The sequence below is a fragment of the Lolium rigidum genome, chromosome 3, assembly GCF_022539505.1.
Source record: "Lolium rigidum isolate FL_2022 chromosome 3, APGP_CSIRO_Lrig_0.1, whole genome shotgun sequence".
Taxonomy (NCBI): Eukaryota; Viridiplantae; Streptophyta; class Magnoliopsida; order Poales; family Poaceae; genus Lolium; species Lolium rigidum.
Genome location: NC_061510.1, coordinates 117805792 through 117827044, shown reverse-complemented (window position 1 = coordinate 117827044; position 21253 = coordinate 117805792).

Sequence of the window (21253 nt, the reverse complement as noted above, 5' to 3'; positions counted from 1 at the left end):
AGACATACCTATCACTGGCATCTCCGCACGATTTTTTGCAATCATCATCGCCCTCTCCATTTGCGTTATATCGGCATTGGGCTGAGTGCGCAGTCTTCCACTCGACCGCACATCCCAGCTCGCCTCCTCCTGGATCCCTCCAAAAGCAACAATTTGCTCTTTAGTATACAGCTTGGTCTTCGGCACCTCTTTAATCATACCAACCATAGTCGGTACAGCAGCATAGTCACCCTGTAAAGTATTATTTGTTTGCTCAAAATTGGATTCACACAAATTCGTAAACGGCTGCTGTACATACAGAGAATTTTTTACCTTAGCTTGCACTGACGACTTAATCATCGTAGCCGATCGTTTAGCCACAGGCGTGTGTATAGGCTTGTCAATTCCATGCATGGCGGACCGAGTTGCAGCTGTGCCTCCGCACACAGGCGCTCCTGGGCCCTTAACCGGCGTCGTCCCTGAGCCAGGCAACGGCGCGCGCGACAAATGTCCAGGCGACAGCGTGCCGGAAGCCGCCCCGCCCGTAGTTGCATGCCCCGGGACGCGTGCACCATGCAGCCCCGGCATGATCGACGTCGGCTTCAGCGCCGTGACTCCAACACTCGGCGAATTTGGTCCATACACAAAATGACATGACTCCGCATGTGCAAGTTTCTGGCTAACAAGAGGAGGAATCTGTGCATACTCTTCAGCCTCCTCCGCCACATTACTAAAAGCAGAAAAAAGATATTTAGGACTAATACAAGAATCTATCTATTATATACTAAAAGTTAAATGAGGGAGTTTTTCGAGGCATGAGGTTAATCCACATATACTTAAAAAATATAAACCAGAGATTGTAATCTTAACGTCTCAGATTAAAAGATAAGAAGTGTTACGTACAACAATAGACGTGTGCAAAATAGACTTATGGCACGTATGTAAAAGAAATTGTGTCAAGGATGTCACGAATATATAATTTACACCTGGAACACGTCACGTGAGTCTCAGCCTTTTTTTTCTCCTAGAGAAACATAAACATGTACGGGGTATATACCTAGGAAACAAATCCACACAATCAATCTACGTGTATATGTTTCTCGCCATGTGCGCCGTGCAGCTGATTCTAACTATCACGGGGCTGCCGCAATCTGCGTCTCCATGACAAGACGCACCGTACGGCTTGGCCTCGAGCTCGCACTACGTCCTCGACTCGAGCTTTCGCCTGGGCGGCGGACGCGCCCAGGACATCGATCTTTTCCAGCTCTCGAAGCTGGCGATAACGCCGGGATCATCAAAAGAGAAATCACCACCGCCTCTGCTACTATCCATGACGCAGCTCATCATGGTCCTTCTCCAGTTCTCCTGGTGCCGGCGGTGTTCGGGGCGCGCGGCGGCGCTGTCGGCAGTTCGCCGCGGAGGAAGAAAAAACTAATGTCTCATGTGGACGTTGCGTCCCAGTGATGTGCAACGACCCTAGCTGTGAAAAGTTTGGCTTCGTCAACATTCTCGCTGCACCGGGCTTCCTCTTCGAGATGAACCATGTCGCGTCGTGTTAGAGTTCAGTGTTAAATGAGGGAGTTTTTCGAGGCATGAGGTTAATCCACATATACTTAAAAAATATAAACCAGTGATTTTAATCTTAACGTCTCAGATTAAAAGATAAGAAGTGTTACGTACAACAATAGACGTGTGCAAAATAGACTTATGGCACGTACGTAAAAGAAATTGCGTCAAGGATGTCACGAATATATAATTTACACCTGGAACACGTCACGTGAGTCTCAGCGTTTTTTTCTCCTAGAGAAACATAAACATGTACGGGGTATATACCTAGGAAACAAATCCACACAATTAATCTACGTGTATATGTTTCTCGCCATGTGCGCCGTGCAGCTGATTCTAACCATCACGGGGCTGCCGCAATCTGCGTCTCCATGACAAGACGCACCGTACAGCTTGGCCTCGAGCTCGCACTACGTCCTCGACTCGAGCTTTCGCCTGGGCGGTGGACGCGCCCAGGACATCGATCTTTTCCAGCTCTCGAAGCTGGCGATAACGCCGGATCATCAAAAGAGAAATCACCACCACCTCTGCTACTATCCATGACGCAGCTCATCATGGTCCTTCTCCAGTTTTCCTGGTGCCGGCGGTGTTCGCGGCGCGCGGCGACGCTGTCAGCAGTTCGCCGCGGAGGAAGAAAAAACTAATGTCTCCTGTGGACGCTGCGTCCCAGTGATGTGCAACGACCCTAGCTGTGAAAAGTTTGGCTTCGTCAACATTCTCGCTGCCACCGGGCTTCCTCTTCGAGATGAACCATGTCGCTAGGAGACCGTCGTGTTAGAGTTCAGTGCAGCATTTAAAGGCCATACTGCCGATTCTGACCATGGCGGGGCAGCCGGCGGCGGCAGCAAACTGCGTCTCCATGGCAGCAAACTGCATCTCCATCATGGCTTGTATGGAACTCCGACACCAAGATCTTTTGTGGACGCTGCACCCTGGCGGGTGTTGTCAACGTCCTCGCTAATCTTGCTCGCTGCCACCTGGCTCCCTCGATGAGATGAACCTGTTGGTGCACCGTTTAAAGGAACTCCGAGCTGTTCTATGATGTCGGAGACGGGACATAAATCTGAATCTTGCGATCTCCAGGTTCGTTCACCTGACGCAGATCATTAGATGACACAAGTCTAAAGCAGTTTATACCATCAGATGACAGTTCACTTTCGTCCGGCGGTTTAGTAATTGCAGCTCGATTGGCTGCAGTAGATGATTCATTGTATACTTAATGTACACATGTTGACAATTTCTTGGTGCAGAATGTAAGCTAGGCTTATCTAGGTATTTAAAAATATATGATATGTTCAAGGGGCTTCCGTCAGATGGGGTTAAAGATTGAAGTTGAATTGCACAACCTCATTGCCATACAGTTTTTGCCTTGGTATGAGCAATCTCACATTGTTCTAATAGCACAACACTTAGATCTGTATCGTCTTGACTTTGTTAGCTGTTTCTTAAATGTAATTTTGAGAACTCCATGCATGTGCATATACGATATGAACTTAGGCCTGGCGATGATAATCACTGTGATTAACTCAATTCATACCGTCACAAAGGATAATATTTCTCACGGTTAAGGAATCAGTATCCAAAAGTCAACTCAGCTGTGAGGCACCGAGCAAAGGGAAAGAAGATACGATATGTATGTTAAAAAACGGTTTTGCTGATTATAATTGTTGAGTTTTCTTGAATCTTACTTGACACTAGTTGAATGCCCGTGCGTTGCTACGGCTTCTCTAATTTTTTCTTGATGTATGGATGTAAATATGATGCATGTGAACTTATACTGAGAAGTTCAGAAGAAATAGCATATGATCTGTCTATGAACCGAGCATGGCAAACCAAAGGACAACTGCTAGGAAAATTTACAAAAAAATCAGAGATTCAGTCCTATTGTATTTTCTATGCTCGGCTGGTGTCACGGCACTCGATTGATCATAGCGCACGGTGGCGAGGGCCATTCTCTCAATTGTGCTAGCATAGTTGTTGTCAGGCAGTAGACTTCGGTAACATGCTCCGCTAGATTGCCTCCTTATACGATGGTATTCGCCGGATCAAGCAAAAATTAGATTTGAAGAACCATCTGAATTGGCAATCATGTGAAATTGGGACCTCACCCTCGTGGATCAGCAGACAATTGTTGTTGCTTCCTTCGCGATAATTAAGGGCGTGCCACATAAACTTCTTCGGCATACCTTATCTTGAACCCTTGTCTTTGTTGCCACTTGCACTTCAGAATTACATTAACCTCCATGCATGATCATGGATACTGAGAAATATACATTATTTTTTAAAATTAAGAACACACTATGCAAGATCCTCCTACATGCTGACTATGCGCATGTAATCTTACGCCAGCATGTAATCGTGATGTCACATGTCACAAAGTTGACACAAAAAACTAAACAAGGACAAATGTTTGAGCAGATGATGCAAGAGGTTGACTTTGACAATTGAAAATTCTCTGCTAAGTGTTTTTAACTTCACTAAACAAGCTTTGAACTAAGCTTTGAGTGCAATCATTTATCAGTAACAAATAGGTTTATGTATGCCAAAATTGACTAACCTGTAATATTTAGCCTTTCTAAAAATAACAAGTGCATAAGATTTACTGAATATTTCTCGTAAAACTTGAGAAGCTCAAGTCTAACGTGCTCGCCCTCTCTTTGGTTTCGTTTCCAAATTTTCTGATGTTTGGATGGCATAATTTCATGATTCAAACTCTTGAAGGAGATCTTTTATAGGGATACACAACATGATATGAAAAATGAATGAACAATTTACATTCTATGGAAGTGAACTAAAAAATGTGATAGATATATTTAGGGTGAAACACATATGAACTGAAACATCATATTGTTTTTCCATAAGTAGTACAGAGATACAACAAAAATCATAATGAGATGGATGACTATTAACAATGTCCGAACATCAAGAATTTCTTACAAGTAATGAATTGGTGGTAACCGATATGCGTGATCCTTTGAAGCCGGATCCTTTTGAAGCCATTAAAAAAAGTCAAAACTGAAGTAACAATGCAGCAGCGTCGAAGGGGTATATATACAAGGTACTCGGCGAATAAATATCGAACTTTAACTATAGGAATAGCTTACATCATGAAAAAAAAATGGTTATATGGACCTTGTAAATACTGAGAACAAAGGGTCGAAAAGCTTTCGCAGTTTGTGACGCAGATATAACATAGTGCTGCAAGATAGACTATCCGAAGTATCTGACTAAGAAGACAGAGATGGCACAATCCTTGATGGTGTGTTCAGTCCCTGCTCTACGAACTCTACTATTTCTCTACCATGACGGTGCTCCTTACCTTTTCCGCTGCTGCCACCACTTCCTGGAAATTTAGAAGCAGTACATTCCTACAGTGCAAAATCTAGCTATTTCTGAAAAACCAAACAACTCTAGTCTGATTTTATTTTGCTTCTTTGACCCAGCTGCGAGAATTGATGCGAAGGAAAGTATTGTTGATTAGATTAGTAAACCGCTAAGTCATATGTGAGATTATTCATGGTTAATAAACCATTACAGGAGCAACCTAACATGTTCAGTGGTCAGGGAAAGCCCCATATTTTCTTCTTCAATCAAATAGTAGCGCTTCTAATTATCAGAACAAAGAAATTAGGGGCATTTGAGCAAATCTTTTGTTACCGATGTACATGGGTCTCGTCCCTCCATATCTGGCATGAAAACACGTATGACAATCCAAATGTAAAACTGTGAACGACCTAAGAAGATATACCACTTTGAAGATGGAATACTATAGAACCTGTAAACAGCGGCAAATGATATTTGACAAACGATTGTACCTACATGCTCTCATGTCTGGAAGAGGTCCCGTAGGAACCTGAAACAGCACTGGGACCACAAAATTTAAACTGCAAGATGGAAATGTCAAATATTGGCATACAAATGTGAACTGAACTGGTTGACAGCAGAACAAACTAAATTGAGGAAAAAGCTTGAGTTAGGGGCAAAAGTAACATGCCAGTTACCACCAGGGAGGTCCAAGCTCGGCCAGCCGCTAAAATACGAATTCAAAAATATAAGGAAAAGCAGAAGTGCGGAACCTATAGTCGATAGATTTGTTGTTGCTAGTGACCAGTTCCTCTTCCTCCTGCAACCTCAGCTTCCTAATCTTTGAACGTGTAAATGAAGCATTGCCAAGAAAGTCGAGCACGGCTGTCACTCCGTGATCGAAGAGATGTTCGATATTGACCAGAAACCAGAAGGTCAGGTGTGGGGCAGAAGGAATCAATAAACCCATCAAACCCATAAATTAGATCAGTGATGCGCCGGAGGTACGGCGAGAGAGGCGAGTACCTAAGGACGGACCTGATGTCCGCTGTATGATGGGGACATTATTCAGAGGAAGCACTGCCGGCCACCACCATCGCCGCCAAAAAATATATTTTCGTCAAACCATATTTGGAGACGTGGTCTGCAAGTGAGGTGGCCGACCCAAAATGTTATTCCTTGGCTGCCGACGCTGCGTGTGACCGCCCCGCATTTTGGTCGCCGATAGAGCAGCGATGCGGAGCAGGGGATATGCATTCGCATTGCGGTGTCGTCGGGAAGAAAATGAGGAGACTGCCGGAAGAAACAGAATGGTAAGGTAACCTCGAACGAGGAGGATGTTTGTTTTATGATGATCCCAAATTTTAGCCCGGATTGCTTTTGATAGAACCCATGATTTCTTTCCATGTTTGCTTTCCGGTGATTTACTTCCACGTTTTCTTTCCCGTGATTGGTGTTTGTTGTCCATATTTATATAAATTACCATGATTGTAGCGATCCTCTGATTGATTGGTATATAAAATTTCCTTAACTCGTGATTACAAACGTATTGGACGCGCATGCGATCCGGCGGTGCTGATTCTCTGAATGTTTGATGGGCGTTGAATTCGAGGGTTGAGATTGCTCCAATGTTTGATGTCAAAGTAACACACCATCCCCAACTCCAATATAATAGTAAAGATTCTGGCGGTGGCGCGCGGCAATTATGGAAGACAACAGCACACATCGGGGGGAGATTTCAGCTACACACAAACGTAATCATACATCAATGATCGATCTTATTGAAAAATACTGTAATGCCAAAACAAAATGCCTGTTTATTAGATGTCTGCACGTACTGATTCCGGCTTGAATTCATGGAATTTAAAGAAGTTATATTTTGTTCGCCAGTTCATATTACATTGTTGCTGATGGCACACCGATGAAAGACCTCGCTCACTCGCGCAAGAGGATCCCAGTATCCCACTGAGACCTCTTCGGTATCTAAGAATCATTTTCTTCAAAGATTCAGCTAACTAATGGCAAACAAAACATGTGGCACTGGTATATATGTGCGGGCGTTTCTCGCTCCTTCATTTTTTCTTTCAAGCATTAGCGGGCTGGGAAGGCAGTAGGGATTATTGTTCGTCTTCCAACTAGCAAGACACGCCATTAAATAGTGGTCAAGATGAAAGCTACTGTTGTGTTGTTCTAAGTAGTTAAAAGGTTCAAATATTCTTAATTTTATGTTTCCATCTCTATTCCTAGAAGGTATGTACATATTTGATTATTCACATATATTTCATATATAAATCAATGTTGAAAAGGAAAAATTAACTCGACAGTAGCTAATCATGGAGTGTAAATTTGAATAACTTTCTCAAAACCATACTTTTCCCGCATAGCATAACATCATATATTTGTGAAAGATCACACTTCATCTATTATGTATTCAACGCACACTAGGATAAAATATTGTATTCTGGAAATTTTGGCATAAAAAGGATACAACCTCTGATCACATTTACTGGTCTAAGATAGCATGAAAATAGAATTAGATTATTTAAAAAAACTATGTTTTTATTATTCTTAATTAGCAACATCCTCATATACAAAAGAGTCAAAGTTTGAAGTTTTAAAAAATGCATGCATGTCTAAAATACCATGCATATCACATTGCAGGAGGCAAATTAAAAAAAATACATAGGTAAAGTGAAGAGGATGCCCTCGCAATTGCGAGGGCCGCTATGCTAGTTATATGAACTAAAAAATACATCATCATACCTTGGTGTATTTTTAGAGTGAGACACAACTTTGATCACATTATCCCCAACACCTGCATTACCATCCTTGAACACTTGCAAACCCACTGATTTAGCATTTAAATTCTGCTGAGAATTAGACATCTCTTTTTCATCATTTTTCTCGCCGGTGTTCTTAGTTCTCTTAACAGTACGATCAACCTCAGTACCTCAAGATTTGTCATGAGTATGAGAGTGGGAATCATCATCTCCCCCATCTCCCTGTACCTCCGACATAGTGACATCATGATTATTGGTAGATTGCCCCTATACCTCAAACCTCAGCCGAAAAAACTCATGTTTGATCTTGAGATCCCATGATGCAGGAATAAGAGTAGTATCAAGACAAGTTATAAACATACGCAAAACATTATTTTGTCTTGTGAAGGAAATATCAATATCTTTAGTCTTGCCAAAAACATCACCAAGTGCCCAAAGAGCAAGATAATCATCAAGAGCTACTGGTGGAAGTCCATACACTCTTACCCACACATCCTCGGGTACCCATGCAGGTTGAATCTCCTTCTTCCAAAAATCAAATAAGAGTACAATGGTGGAGTCTGGGACATGAAACCTTCCAAAGTGTTGTACCCTGACTAACTCCACTTTACTCGGAAAATTAACTCTGAACACTTTCCCTTCCATCTGTTCTACCTCCCACTGGTACTGAGGGTCAGGAACAATCCACTGTAGATGATTAATCAATTGCTCAACAGAAAGCTCACCACCTGACACCTCTACTGTAACATTCCAAATTTTAAAACGAAGAGAAAATGAATTTCCCTTTTTCCAAAAATGAGAACCAACAAAAACTTTTCTGAATGAGGTGCTATGCATAATACTTGTGCTTGATAATTGTGTTATTACCATGATGCTTATGTGAGCTATCTTGAAATATTCCAAAACTTCAAACCTCACCCCTCTTGTCACCATCCAATATAAAATAAATTAAAAGATTTTAAATTAAAAAAAAAGCTTATGTAAGCCTAGGGCTATAATTACAAATAATCAACCGTGCTATTTTCTAATCTTATTAGAAGGTTTGCAACACCTCCACAAAACTAATCTAGGGTTTATCAACCAAAATCCCATGTGAAACCAAAATAAAATACAACTTGCATAGAGGCATATGTGGCACATAGCCATTTTATCAAATCTTAACCTATGCCATTATACTTGGCCCAAATAGCTTGAAACCATTACTCAACTTAATCTAACCTTCCATGAACTCAAAACCAAGACCTAGGGTCAAAGAAAAAGAAAAGGGAATGAAAATATGAAATGCACATATGGCTTATGCCCTTTTTGCAAATTCTTAACCTAGACCATTTGGCTTGCACCATTGGTTGGAAATGGTTACTAAACAATTATAAACACTTTTGGAATCAAAGAAACTCAAATCAAAATGAAAACAAATTGAATTTCCAACTCACATGCAATATGGTCAAAATTGACAATCTTAGCGTGATGCCCTCTTTGAGCCCCTGGTTTGGAAGATTTTTCAAACTAAACTTTGCCAACTCTTTGCACCTCATCCAAGACAACATCAAGGTGAACAACTTTGCCCAAAACAACCCCTGCAAACTCTTGCTCAAATTCAAATGGTGATCAAGCAAAGTTGCAACCGTAATGCAAAATGAAGATCTTATGCATTTTGTGATTTTGCAAATCAACACCAAATGGACCACCACCACCACCATTCTACTTCAATTAGTATATGATTACAACCCACCAAAAATCTTTCCAAAATTCAAAAATAAATTTCTTGCGGGCATAGTGCCCAACACCTTGTAGGCAGGGATCAAAATTGTGCCCATGCTAGGTTTTACCTTGGACTAAGTCCAACCCTGACCCTCCTCCGCTGCTCTGAAACTCCACCATCTCCCTCAGCACCAGTACAAGCCTCTGCAGCACTGGACCTTGGTCACCATGACCAAAACAAGACCATACCGTGGCATGGCATGTCCTCACCATGCCATCCCCTCTCTCTGGTCACCTCAGCCCTGCACCACCGTGTCATCCCATCTCCTCTCACTCCCCTGAGTCTGCTGGACATGAGCATCGACGCGTTGGTGCACCGTAGACGCCAGAACGCGACGTGCCCAGTGACGCGCGCGCACGCCAGAGCGTGCATCGACGCGCGCCGGAGCACGCACGGGCATGACGTCGCCCCAACGCTCCACACCACCACTTGCCCTTGCCACTCGTCAGCACCTGCGCCAAGCCACCAGGAGACGCCTAGACATGACCGTTGGACCGCGGGAGCGATGTGGCCATCGTCACCGTCGACGAGACCCGCCACGGCACTGCCAGCTCCCGTCAAGCTCGCGCGCTCGTCAGTGCCTCATTTTTCCCGCAATCAAGCTCTGCGTCATCGCCAGGACGTCGCCTGCCCGCGTGCATCATCGCCAGTGCCCCTGCGCTGCTATAGCCGCGTCGTCGACGATGACTTCATCACAGCCCCACGGCCTCGCCTCACCGCTATAAAAGGAGGACCTCCCTCCTCAATCCAAGCACACCACCATTCCTCCCTCATCTCACTGAGCCCGCTCGACCACTCCTCTCTCTCTCGATTCACCACTGTAGCCCCTCAATTTGATCATCGGAGCCGCGGAGGTGCTGAGAAGGGCGCCGTCGATTCAGGCCGCCGTTGGAGACGCCGATGTTTCCATCTGCTTCCTCGTCATCGACAACCTCTCCGCAGCTCGTCGCCGACCCTCGCCGCGCCGCCGGTGAGCCTCCCACCCCCCACCGTCGCCGCCAGTGGCCGCTCCTCTCGTCACCGTCGACGAAGGCCGTGAGCCGTTAGATCTAATTCTAATCGTGCGGGCCACGTTGATCGGTACCGTTTCGGCGTTTAACACACGCTGACGCGTGGACCCCACGCTGTCAGGTGGCCCGCTGCGCTAGACGCACTGCTGGGCCGGCCCTTTTCCTTTCCCTCTACGTAGCCCGTTAACTTTCCCGCTAGGCCCTTTTAATTCAAATATGAATTGCTGATTTATTTCAAATTACAAACTGGCTCCAACTTCCAATTTAAATTCCAGAAGATCTACTTGGCCAAATTTAACAAATTTTATATATTTGGAAAGCTGAGCAAATTATCGACCCAACTGCACTGGTCTCAACCCTAGATTTTGTGTAGCATTAATATGACAAAATAAACAAGGAAGGGCCTTTTGCAACTTCAAACAATTGTTAAAAATCAACCAAACATGCTTTTGAGTTGTTTCCAACTCTCAAAACTCATATTTCATATTGTCTATAAGAATATGTAAGAACATCACATAGTTATTTTTATGATCATGGCCTAGTTTAAAAAAATGGCTCTATGGCTATTTCTAGTCCATTTAAATGGTGCCAAGTTAATTATTAAATAGTATGGGAGTGTTTCTCTCATTTAAATCTTGTCTCAAATAACTACAAATGAGATAGAGACCATGGTCTATTAAATCTTATGTGGGGTTTTTTGATGATATTAAATCATTACCATGTTGGTATTAAATTGCATGAGGTGCTCCACCTCATTTAAATCATTTTCTTAAATGATGAGTATGAAGAGGTTGACCTTGGTCAACCTAGGTCATATATTATTCATGGAGGAAATTAAATCTTAATCATATAATGAGAGGAAATTATTTCTCTAAGGAATTAAAAGAAACACCTTAATTAGTATTTATAATGAGAGGAAATTATTTTTCTTAAAGAAGAAAACAATGTCAACTAAACCTAATAGTAATGTTGTGATGCTAGCCTAGCTTGTGTGACTCATGTGTGTGCTTAGTCTAGTACTTAAGTTTGGTGTGATGATTGTATACCTCGTATTCGATTTTAGACGCTAGTAACGAGGAGTATCAAGAGGAGGAGGAGGTCTACTTCCAAGGAGAAGAAGATCACTTTGACCAATTCCCCAACCAAGGCAAGCGAATATTCTTGCAAAGTGCAAAGGTCACCAAGAGCAAGGCATCACCCACTTTTTACTTTATGCTTAATGATCCTATCCCAAGTTTTTACTTTACAAGCTTTATTGAAATTGATTTATCAAAGTTACTTTTTGATTCATGATTCACTTGGTTAGTATGGGATTGGTACAAGAGCATCAAAGTTAGCCTAGAAGCAATGAAAACTACTTAGCACCCCTCATACCTAGTTGCTAGTGCTAAATTAAAAATGACTACTCTAGATGGGAACATGTGTTTTTGAAATGATGGTGAAAACCTTGGAATGATGAGTTATTCCATTGAAAGATTTTGAAGGTGAATATGACTTGAATTGACTTCGTGAATTTTATAAAAACTGATGATTGAGTTGGATGCGATACCATTCTAATTTTTTAGTACCCCCACAATACCTGATTATGGGTAGGGCTTAACTGGAAGTTTATGTGTCTTAGTATGGGTTCCCTCTAAACAAGCGTCATAGAGGTTATGCCGAGGCTGCCTACGTTGAAAGTGAAATGACGTGAAATGAGGCGAATGTACGACCCAAGCCCTGTGCAGTTCCGGGGATAACAGTTGGCTATCACCGGGAGGCCAAGCTCATGGGGAGAGGTGCCTATTCTAGGGTTTGTAAGTAAAAGGTTAACGGTTGATGCTTGATGTCTACGGGAGCTTCTATTCTTGTAGACAGTGTTGGGCCTCCAAGAGCAGAGGTTTGTAGAACAGCAGCAAGTTTCCCTTAAGTGGATCACCCAAGGTTTATCGAACTCAGGGAGGAAGAGGTCAAAGATATCCCTCTCATGCAACCCTGCAACCACAAAGCAAGAAGTCTCTTGTGTCCCCAACACACCTAATAGGTGCACTAGTTCGGCGAAGAGATAGTGAAATACAGGTGGTATGAAAAAATGCGAGCAGTAGCAACGGCGCCAGAAAAGTGCTTGCTGGCGTGTGGTTGATGGTGTTAATATTGCAGGAAGTACAGATGCAGTAAAACAGTAAACAAGCAGCGATAGCAGTATTTAGGAACAATGCCTAGGGATCATACTTTCACTAGTGGACACTCTCAACATTGATCACATAACAGAATAAATAGATAGATGCTAGACTCTACACCCTCTTGTTGGATAATGAACACCACTAACTATGTAGGATTACACGAACCCTCAATGCCGGAGTTAACAAGCTCCACAATATTCAATGTTCATATTTAAATAACCTTAGAGTGCATGATAGATCAACATAACCAAACCAAGTACTAACATAGCATGCACACTCGTCACCTTCACACTACGAAAGGAGGCATAGATCACATCAATACCATCATAGCAATAGTTAACTTCATAATCTACAAGAGATCACAATCATAGCCTACGCCAAGTACTACACGATGCACACACTCGTCACCATTACACCGTGCGGGAGGAATAAACTACTTTAATAACATCACTAGAGTAGCACACGGATAAATTGTGATACAAAACATATTGCAATCATAAAGGGATATAAATAAGCACTTCACTATGCCATTCATAACAGTGAATAAGTATTCCGTGAAATATAGCCTAAGATACCCACATGGTGCACACACTCGTCACCTTTACACACGTGGGACAAGGAGTCTCCGGAGATCACATAAGTAAAATCCACTTGACTAGCACAATGACATCTAGATTACAAGCATCATCATATGAATCTCAATCATGTAAGGCAGCTCATGAGATTATTGTATTGAAGCACATAGGAGAGAGATTAACCACATAGCTACCGGTACAGCCCCGAGCCTCGATGGAGAACTACTCCCTCCTCATGGGAGACAAGCAGCGTTGATGAAGATGGCGGTGGTGTCGATGGAGAAGCCTTCCGGGGCACTTCCCCGTCCCGGCGGCGTGCCGGAACGAGACTCCTGTCCCCCGGATCTTGGCTTCGCGATGGCAGCGGCTCGGGAAGGTTTTCTCCGGTTTCGTCGAACGTGGTAGGGTTTTCGCGACGGAGGCTTTAAGTAGGCGGAAGGGCAAGGTCGGTGGAGTCCTGGTGGGGCCACACACTAGGCCGGCGCGGCCGGGGCTTGGGCCGCGCCGCCCTCACCGTGTCCCCACCTCGTGGCCCCACTTCGTTCCCCTTCGGACTTCCGGAAGCTTCGTGGAAAAATAGGACCCCGGGCGTTGATTTCGTCCAATTCCGAGAATATTTCCTTACTAGGATTTCTGAAACCAAAAACGCGAAAACAAAGAATCGGCACTTCGGCATCTCGTCAATAGGTTAGTTCCGGAAAACGCATAAATATGACATAAAGTATGCATAAAACATGTAGATATCATCAATAATGTGGCATGGAACATAAGAAATTATCGATACGTCGGAGACGTATCAGCATCCCCAAGCTTAGTTCCTGCTCGTCCCGAGCAGGTAAACGATAACAAAGATAATTTCTGGAGTGACATGCCATCATAACCTTGATCATACTATTGTAAGCATATGTAGTGAATGTAGGGATCAAAACAATGGTAATGACATGAGTAAACAAATGAATCATAAAGCAAAGACTTTTCATGAATAGTACTTTCAAGACAAGCATCAATAAGTCTTGCATAAGAGTTAACTCATAAAGCAATAAATCAAAGTAAAGGTATTGAAACAACACAAAGGAAGATTAAGTTTCAGCGGTTGCTTTCAACTTATAACATGTATATCTCATGGATATTGTCAATGCAAAGTAATATAACAAGTGCAATATGCAAGTATGTAGGAATCAATGCACAGTTCACACAAGTGTTTGCTTCTTGAGGTGGAGAGAGATAGGTGAACTGACTCAACATAAAAGTAAAAGAATGGCCCTTCGCAGAGGGAGCATTGATTGCTATATTTGTGCTAGAGCTTTGGTTTTGAAAACATAAAGAGAGCATAAAAGTAAAATTTTGAGAGGTGTTTGTTGTTGTCAACGAATGGTAGTGGGCACTCTAACTACCTTATCAACCAGACTTTCAAGAGCGGCTCCCATGAAGGACGTTATCTCTACCAGCAAGGTAGATCATCCCTCTTCTCTTTTGTTTACACATGTACTTTAGTTTCATTATTTATGGATGACACTCCTCCCAACATTTTGCTTACACAAGCCATGGCTAACCGAATCCTCGGGTGCCTTCCAACAATCACATACCATGAAGGAGTGTCTATTTGCAAAATTAAGTTGCTTACTGATGAATCAGAGCAAAACATGTGAAGAGAATTATTAATGCAAGTTAATTAATTGGGGCTGGGAACCCCATTGCCAGCTCTTTTTGCAAAATTATTGGATAAGCGGATGAAGCCACTAGTCCATTGGTAAAAGCTGCTCAACAAGATTGAAAGATAAAACACCACATACTTCCTCATGAGCTATAAAACATTGACACAAATAAGGAGTAATAAAGTTTTGAATTGTTTAAAGGTAGCACATGAAGTATTTACTTTGGAATGGCGGAGAAATACCATGTGGTTGGTAGGTATGGTGGACACAAATGGCATAGTTATTGGCTCAAGGATTTGGATGCACGAGAAGAATTCCTCTCAATACAAGGCTAGGCTAGCAAGGTTGTTTGAAGCAAACTCAAGTATAAAAGGTGCAGCAAAGCTCACATATGAACATATTGCATTATAAGACTTTACATCGTCTTCCTTGTTGTTCAAACACCTTAACCAGAAAATATCTAGACTTAGAGAAACTAATCATGCAAACCAAATTTTAACAAGCTCTATGTAGTTCTTCATTAATGGGTACAAGGTACATGATGCAAGAGCTTAAACATGATCTATATGAGCACAACAATTGCCAAGTATCAAATTATTCAAGACATTATACCAATTACCACATGTAGCATTTTCTGTTTCCAACCATACAACAATGAACGAAGCAGTTTCAACCTTCGCCATGAACATTAAGAGTAAAACGAAGAACACATGTGTTCATATGAACCAGCGGAGCGTGTCTCTCTCCCACACAAGCATTTATTCAGAGAATGAAAATAACAAAACGAAAATAAAAGCACACAGACGCTCCAAGTAAAGCACATAAGATGTGACGGAATAAAAATATAGTTTCAAGAGAAGAAACCTGATAATTTGTCGATGAAGAAGGGGATGCCTTGGGCATCCCCAAGCTTAGATGCTTGAGTCTTCTTGAAATATGCAGGGATGAACCACGGGGCATCCCCAAGCTTAGACTGTTCACTCTTCTTGATCATATTGTATCATCCTCCTCTCTTGACCCTTGAAAACTTCCTCCACACCAAACTCAAAACAAACTCATTAGAGGGTTAGTGCATAATCAAAAATTCACATGTTCAGAGGTGACACAATCATTCTTAACACTTCTGGACATTTCTCAAAGCTACTGGAAGGTAATGGAACAAATAAATCCATCCAACACAGCGAAAGAGGCAATGCGAAATAAAAGGCAGAATTTGTCAAAACAGAACAGTCCGTAAAGACGAATTTTAAAGAGGCACCAGACTTGCTCAGATGAAAATGCTCAAATTGAATGAAAGTTGCGTACATATCTTAGGATCACGCACGTAAATTGGTAGATTTTTCTGAGTTACCTACAGAGAATCATACCCAAATTCGTGACAGCAAGAAATCTGTTTCTGCGCAGCAATCCAAATCTAGTATGACTTTACTATCAAAGACTTTACTTGGCACAACAATTCAATAAAATAAAGATAAGGAGAGGTTGCTACAGTAGTAACAACTTCCAAAACACAACAAAACAGTAGCAAAATAAACACATGGGTTATCTTCCAAGGAGTGCTTTCTTTATAGCCATTAGGATGGGCTCAGCAGTTTTGATGATGCACTCGCAAGAAATAGTAGTTGAAGCAAAAGAGAGCATCAAGAAGCAAATTTAAAACAAATTTAAGCCTAACATGCTTCCTATGCATAGGAATCTTGTAAATAAACAAATTCATGAAGCATAATGCAACAAGCATAGAAAGTTAAAACAATTGTAACTTCAAAAATTTCAGCATATAGAGAGGTGTTTTAGTAACATGAAAATTTCCACAACCATATTTTCCTCTCTCATAATAATATCCAGTAGCATCATGAGCAAACTCAACAATATAACTATCAAATGAAACATTCTTATCATGAGTCTCATGCATAAAATTATTACTCTCCACATAAGCATAGTCATTCTTATTAATTATAGTGGGAGCAAATTCAACAAAGTAGCTATCATTATTATTCTCATCATCAAATATAGGAGGTATAATATCATCATAATAAACTTTATCCTCCATAGTAGGCGACACCAAAAGACCACTATCATTATAATCATCATAAATAGGAGGCATATCATAATCAACATAAACTTTCTCCTCAATACCCGGAGGGCTAAAGAGATCATTCTCATCAAAACCGACCTCCCCAAGCTTAGAATTTTCTATATCATTAGCAACAATGGTGTTCAAAGCGTTCATACTAATATCGTTGCTACTAGCATGCAAATAAGGTTCCATAGGTTTTTTAATTTTCGCACTAAACCATTCATGTCTTGACTCAGGAAATAGTACAAAAAGCTCACAGATGTTTTACATTATGCCTAACTAGTGTAAACAAGAAACAAAAAGATGCAATTGCAGGATCTAAAGGAAATAGCTTTGAGCATACACACAATGGCGCCAGAAAAGTACTTAGTTACCTGGGACCAGAGTATGAGTGCCTTTTACCTTTCCTCCCCGGCAACGGCGCCAGAAAAGTGCTTGATGTCTACGGGAGCTTCTATTCTTGTAGACAGTGTTGGGCCTCCAAGAGCAGAGGTTTGTAGAACAGCGAGCAAGTTTCCCTTAAGTGAATCACCCAAGGTTTATCGAACTCGGGGAGGAAGAGGTCAAAGATATCCCTCTCATGCAACCCCGCAACCACAAAGCAAGAAGTCTCTTGTGTCCCCAACACACCTAATAGGTGCACTAGTTCGGCGAAGAGATAGTGAAATACAAGTGGTATGAATAAATGCGAGCGAGTAGCAACGGCGCCGGAAAAGTGCTTGTCGGCGTGTGGTTGATGGTGGTAATATTGCAGGAAGTACGGATGCGGTAAAACAATGAAACAAGCAGCGATAGCGATATTTAGGAACAAGGCCTAGGGATCATACTTTCACTAGTGGACACTCTCAACATTGATCACATAACAGAATAAATAGATAGATGCTAGACTCTACACCCTCTTGTTGGATAATGAACACCACTAACTGTGTAGGATTACACGAACCCTCAATGCCGGCGTTAACAAGCTCCACAATATTCAATGTTCATATTTAAATAACCTTAGAGTGCATGACAGATCAACATAACCAAACCAAGTACTAACATAGCATGCACACTGTCACCTTCACACTACGAAAGGAGGCATAGATCACATCAATACCATCATAGCAATAGTTAACTTCATAATCTACAAGAGATCACAATCATAGCCTACGCCAAGTACTACACGATGCACACACTGTCACCATTACACCGTGCAGGAGGAATAAACTACTTTAATAACATCACTAGAGTAGCACACAGATAAATTGTGATACAAAACATATTGCAATCATAAAGGGGTATAAATAAGCACTTCACTATGCCATTCATAACAGTGAATAAGTATTCTGTGAAATATAGCCTAAGAGACCCACACGGTGCACACACTGTCACCTTTACACACGTGGGACAAGGAGTCTCCGGAGATCACATAAGTAAAATCCACTTGACTAGCACAATGACATCTAGATTACAAGCATCATCATATGAATCTCAATCATGTAAGGCAGCTCATGAGATTATTGTATTGAAGCACATAGGAGAGAGATTAACCACATAGCTACCGGTACAGCCCCGAGCCTCGATGGAGAACTACTCCCTCCTCATGGGAGACAACAACGTTGATGAAGATGGCGGTGGTGTCGATGGAGAAGCCTTCCGGGGCACTTCCCCGTCCCGGCGGCGTGCCGGAACGGAGACTCCTGTCCCCCGGATCTTGGCTTCGCGATGGCGGCGGCTCCGGAAGGTTTTCTCCGGTTTCGTCGAACGTGGTAGGGTTTCCGCGACGGAGGCTTTAAGTAGGCGGAAGGGCAAGGTCGGTGGAGTCCTCGGTGGGGCCACACACTAGGCCGGCGCGGCCAGGGCTTGGGCCGCGCCGCCCTACTGTGTCCCCACCTCGTGGCCCCACTTCGTTCCCCCTTCGGACTTCTGGAAGCTTCGTGGAAAAATAGGACCCTGGGCGTTGATTTCGTCCAATTCCGAGAATATTTCCTTACTAGGATTTCTGAAACCAAAAACAGCAGAAAACAGGAATTGGCACTTCGGCATCTCGTCAATAGGTTAGTTCCGGAAAACGCATAAATATGACATAAAGTATGCATAAAACATGTAGATATCATCAATAATGTGGCATGGAACATAAGAAATTATCGATACGTCGGAGACGTATCAATGATCCGCGTACTGAGTTACGATTATTCAAGGTTATCCTTGACGGATGCAATCAAATGTTGTGACATAAGTGTGCAACCTCTGCAGAGTGTAAACCTATTCGAATAGCCGCGTCCGCGGTCATGGACAGTTGGAAAGGCCATACTGTTTCCGTCATCCGAAATTAATATCAAATATGACTTGTGAAGTGAATTTAAAAGGTGACTTTGAATTGAATCACAACGGAGTTGTGGGACTGACACTAATGTTCCCACTTGAGTTAGTTAGCACATAAGGAGTCTTTTACTAAAATGTTTATGAACTAAAATTGGCTTTATGCAAATAACCCTAGAGCTTAGAACACCCTCAATAGAAATATTAGTGCTTACACTAGTATTAGTTTGCGAGTACTTGAAAGTACTCACGGCTTTGTCCCTGGCTATTCAAATGGCCAGACTATGAAGCTGAACAGCAATATGAAGACGACGGCCAACAGGACGTCTACGACAACTAGGAGCTTCTTCTAACGTCAAGCGTTGCCTGTGGAATAGACAGTCCACTACTACTTCGCTTCCCTACGTATTTGTGTAATGATCAATAGATCAAGTGTTGTAATGAGACTGGATCATGTGATCCTTTTTATGTATTGACTATGTTGGTATTGTAATGAATGATGACTCTATGATATTCAACTGTTATGTCTCGCAAAAACAAACTTCCTGGGATTGCGATGTATGGCCTAATAGGCATCTGGACTTAAAAATCCGGGTGTTGACATCTACTCTGCCCAACCTAGTGTTTTCCACCCTTGGCCTAACAGAAGCTGACAGAGGTAATTCCCAAAAAGCAAGGTCCGGGTGATCCGTACCATACATATTAAGACGAGGTTTAGGAGCTCGGAGTAGTGGACAATCCTTAGAAGCATGCTCCGGTCTTTGGCAACACTCACATAGCACCACCTCACAATCATTGAGGAAGTGCCCCGTTTTGCGACACCGAAAACAACTCGGCCCTTTCTTTTTAGTTGCTGTAACAAACTCCGCCTCTGTGAGGTTTTCAAAATCCCCACCAGAAACGCAACCTACCACTGTCAAAAGCACCTCCTCCGCCCTCTGAGCCCCTTGCTGCAATTGCCCTTGCCCAATAGAATTGTTATGCATCGACCCCGGCATAGGTTGCGCCCTGGCAATACCAGGTTGCCGCGCCACCGGCGGCACCGGTAGAGAAGGGCCATCCTTATGAACCTGTTGTTGAGCAACAGATTGTGTAGCCACGGTTTGTGAAGAATCTGGGCGTCCAACCAATTGGCGAGCAAAAGCTTCCGCGGCATCAGACACCATTTTCTGTTGTACTTCTGTTAAACCTTAGACATTGGCAGCATACCTACCACTCCCATTGGCAGACACGATATTTGCATTATTATTTGAAACAGGTCTTCGAGCATGGAAGTTACCATTGTTCCCAAATTGGCACCGAGCATCTGCCCGATTATTATAACCTTGGTAATTGCGGTTGTTCCCGCCAGCATATGATCTACCCGCCCCGGCTCGAAAAACACCATCAGAGAACACATTGTTACCTTGATCAGAACCCTGCAGTCCGACCTATCAACCCAACAGTCTTTCCACAAGACTGTCACTATAAATCTGCTCCACAACATCATCCTTATCGGTGATGTTGATTTAGATGGGGGAGGCATGGCATATTTTGCATTTTTGCTATTCTTATGAGTCATCCAAGATCATGTAATGGTATCATTTTCATTATTATTATGCTCTCCACCTTTGCTAGTCTAAGAACAAAGTGATAAATATAACTATTTAATGATTCAACCTCATTGAACCATGGACTGATTTTGGATTTGCAACACACAATAGAACGAATATATTCTATGCACAATCAAGGAAACTAATTTAACCATGAATCAATCGTAACATCGAGCAAAACTTGATCATGATTTTTTTCCCTCAAACCTAATGATGGGGATATGCCATTGGGGGTGGGTCGCCAGTCCCACTCGCCGTGAAGAAGAAGCCTGAGGTGGGCTCCCAGTCGCCCAAGCGACTGGGCCATGATCCCGGGGTAAAGATCCGCATGGCCAAGATAAGAAGATTACTTGCGTGAGGGGTGGCGAATCCCAGATTAGTAGTAACTGACACGATTCGGAGTTATCCTCATGTAACCCTAGATCGGGGGTGTCCATATAAACCCCCGAGCTAAAAACCTAGAGACAGATCATCTGAGATCCAATCTC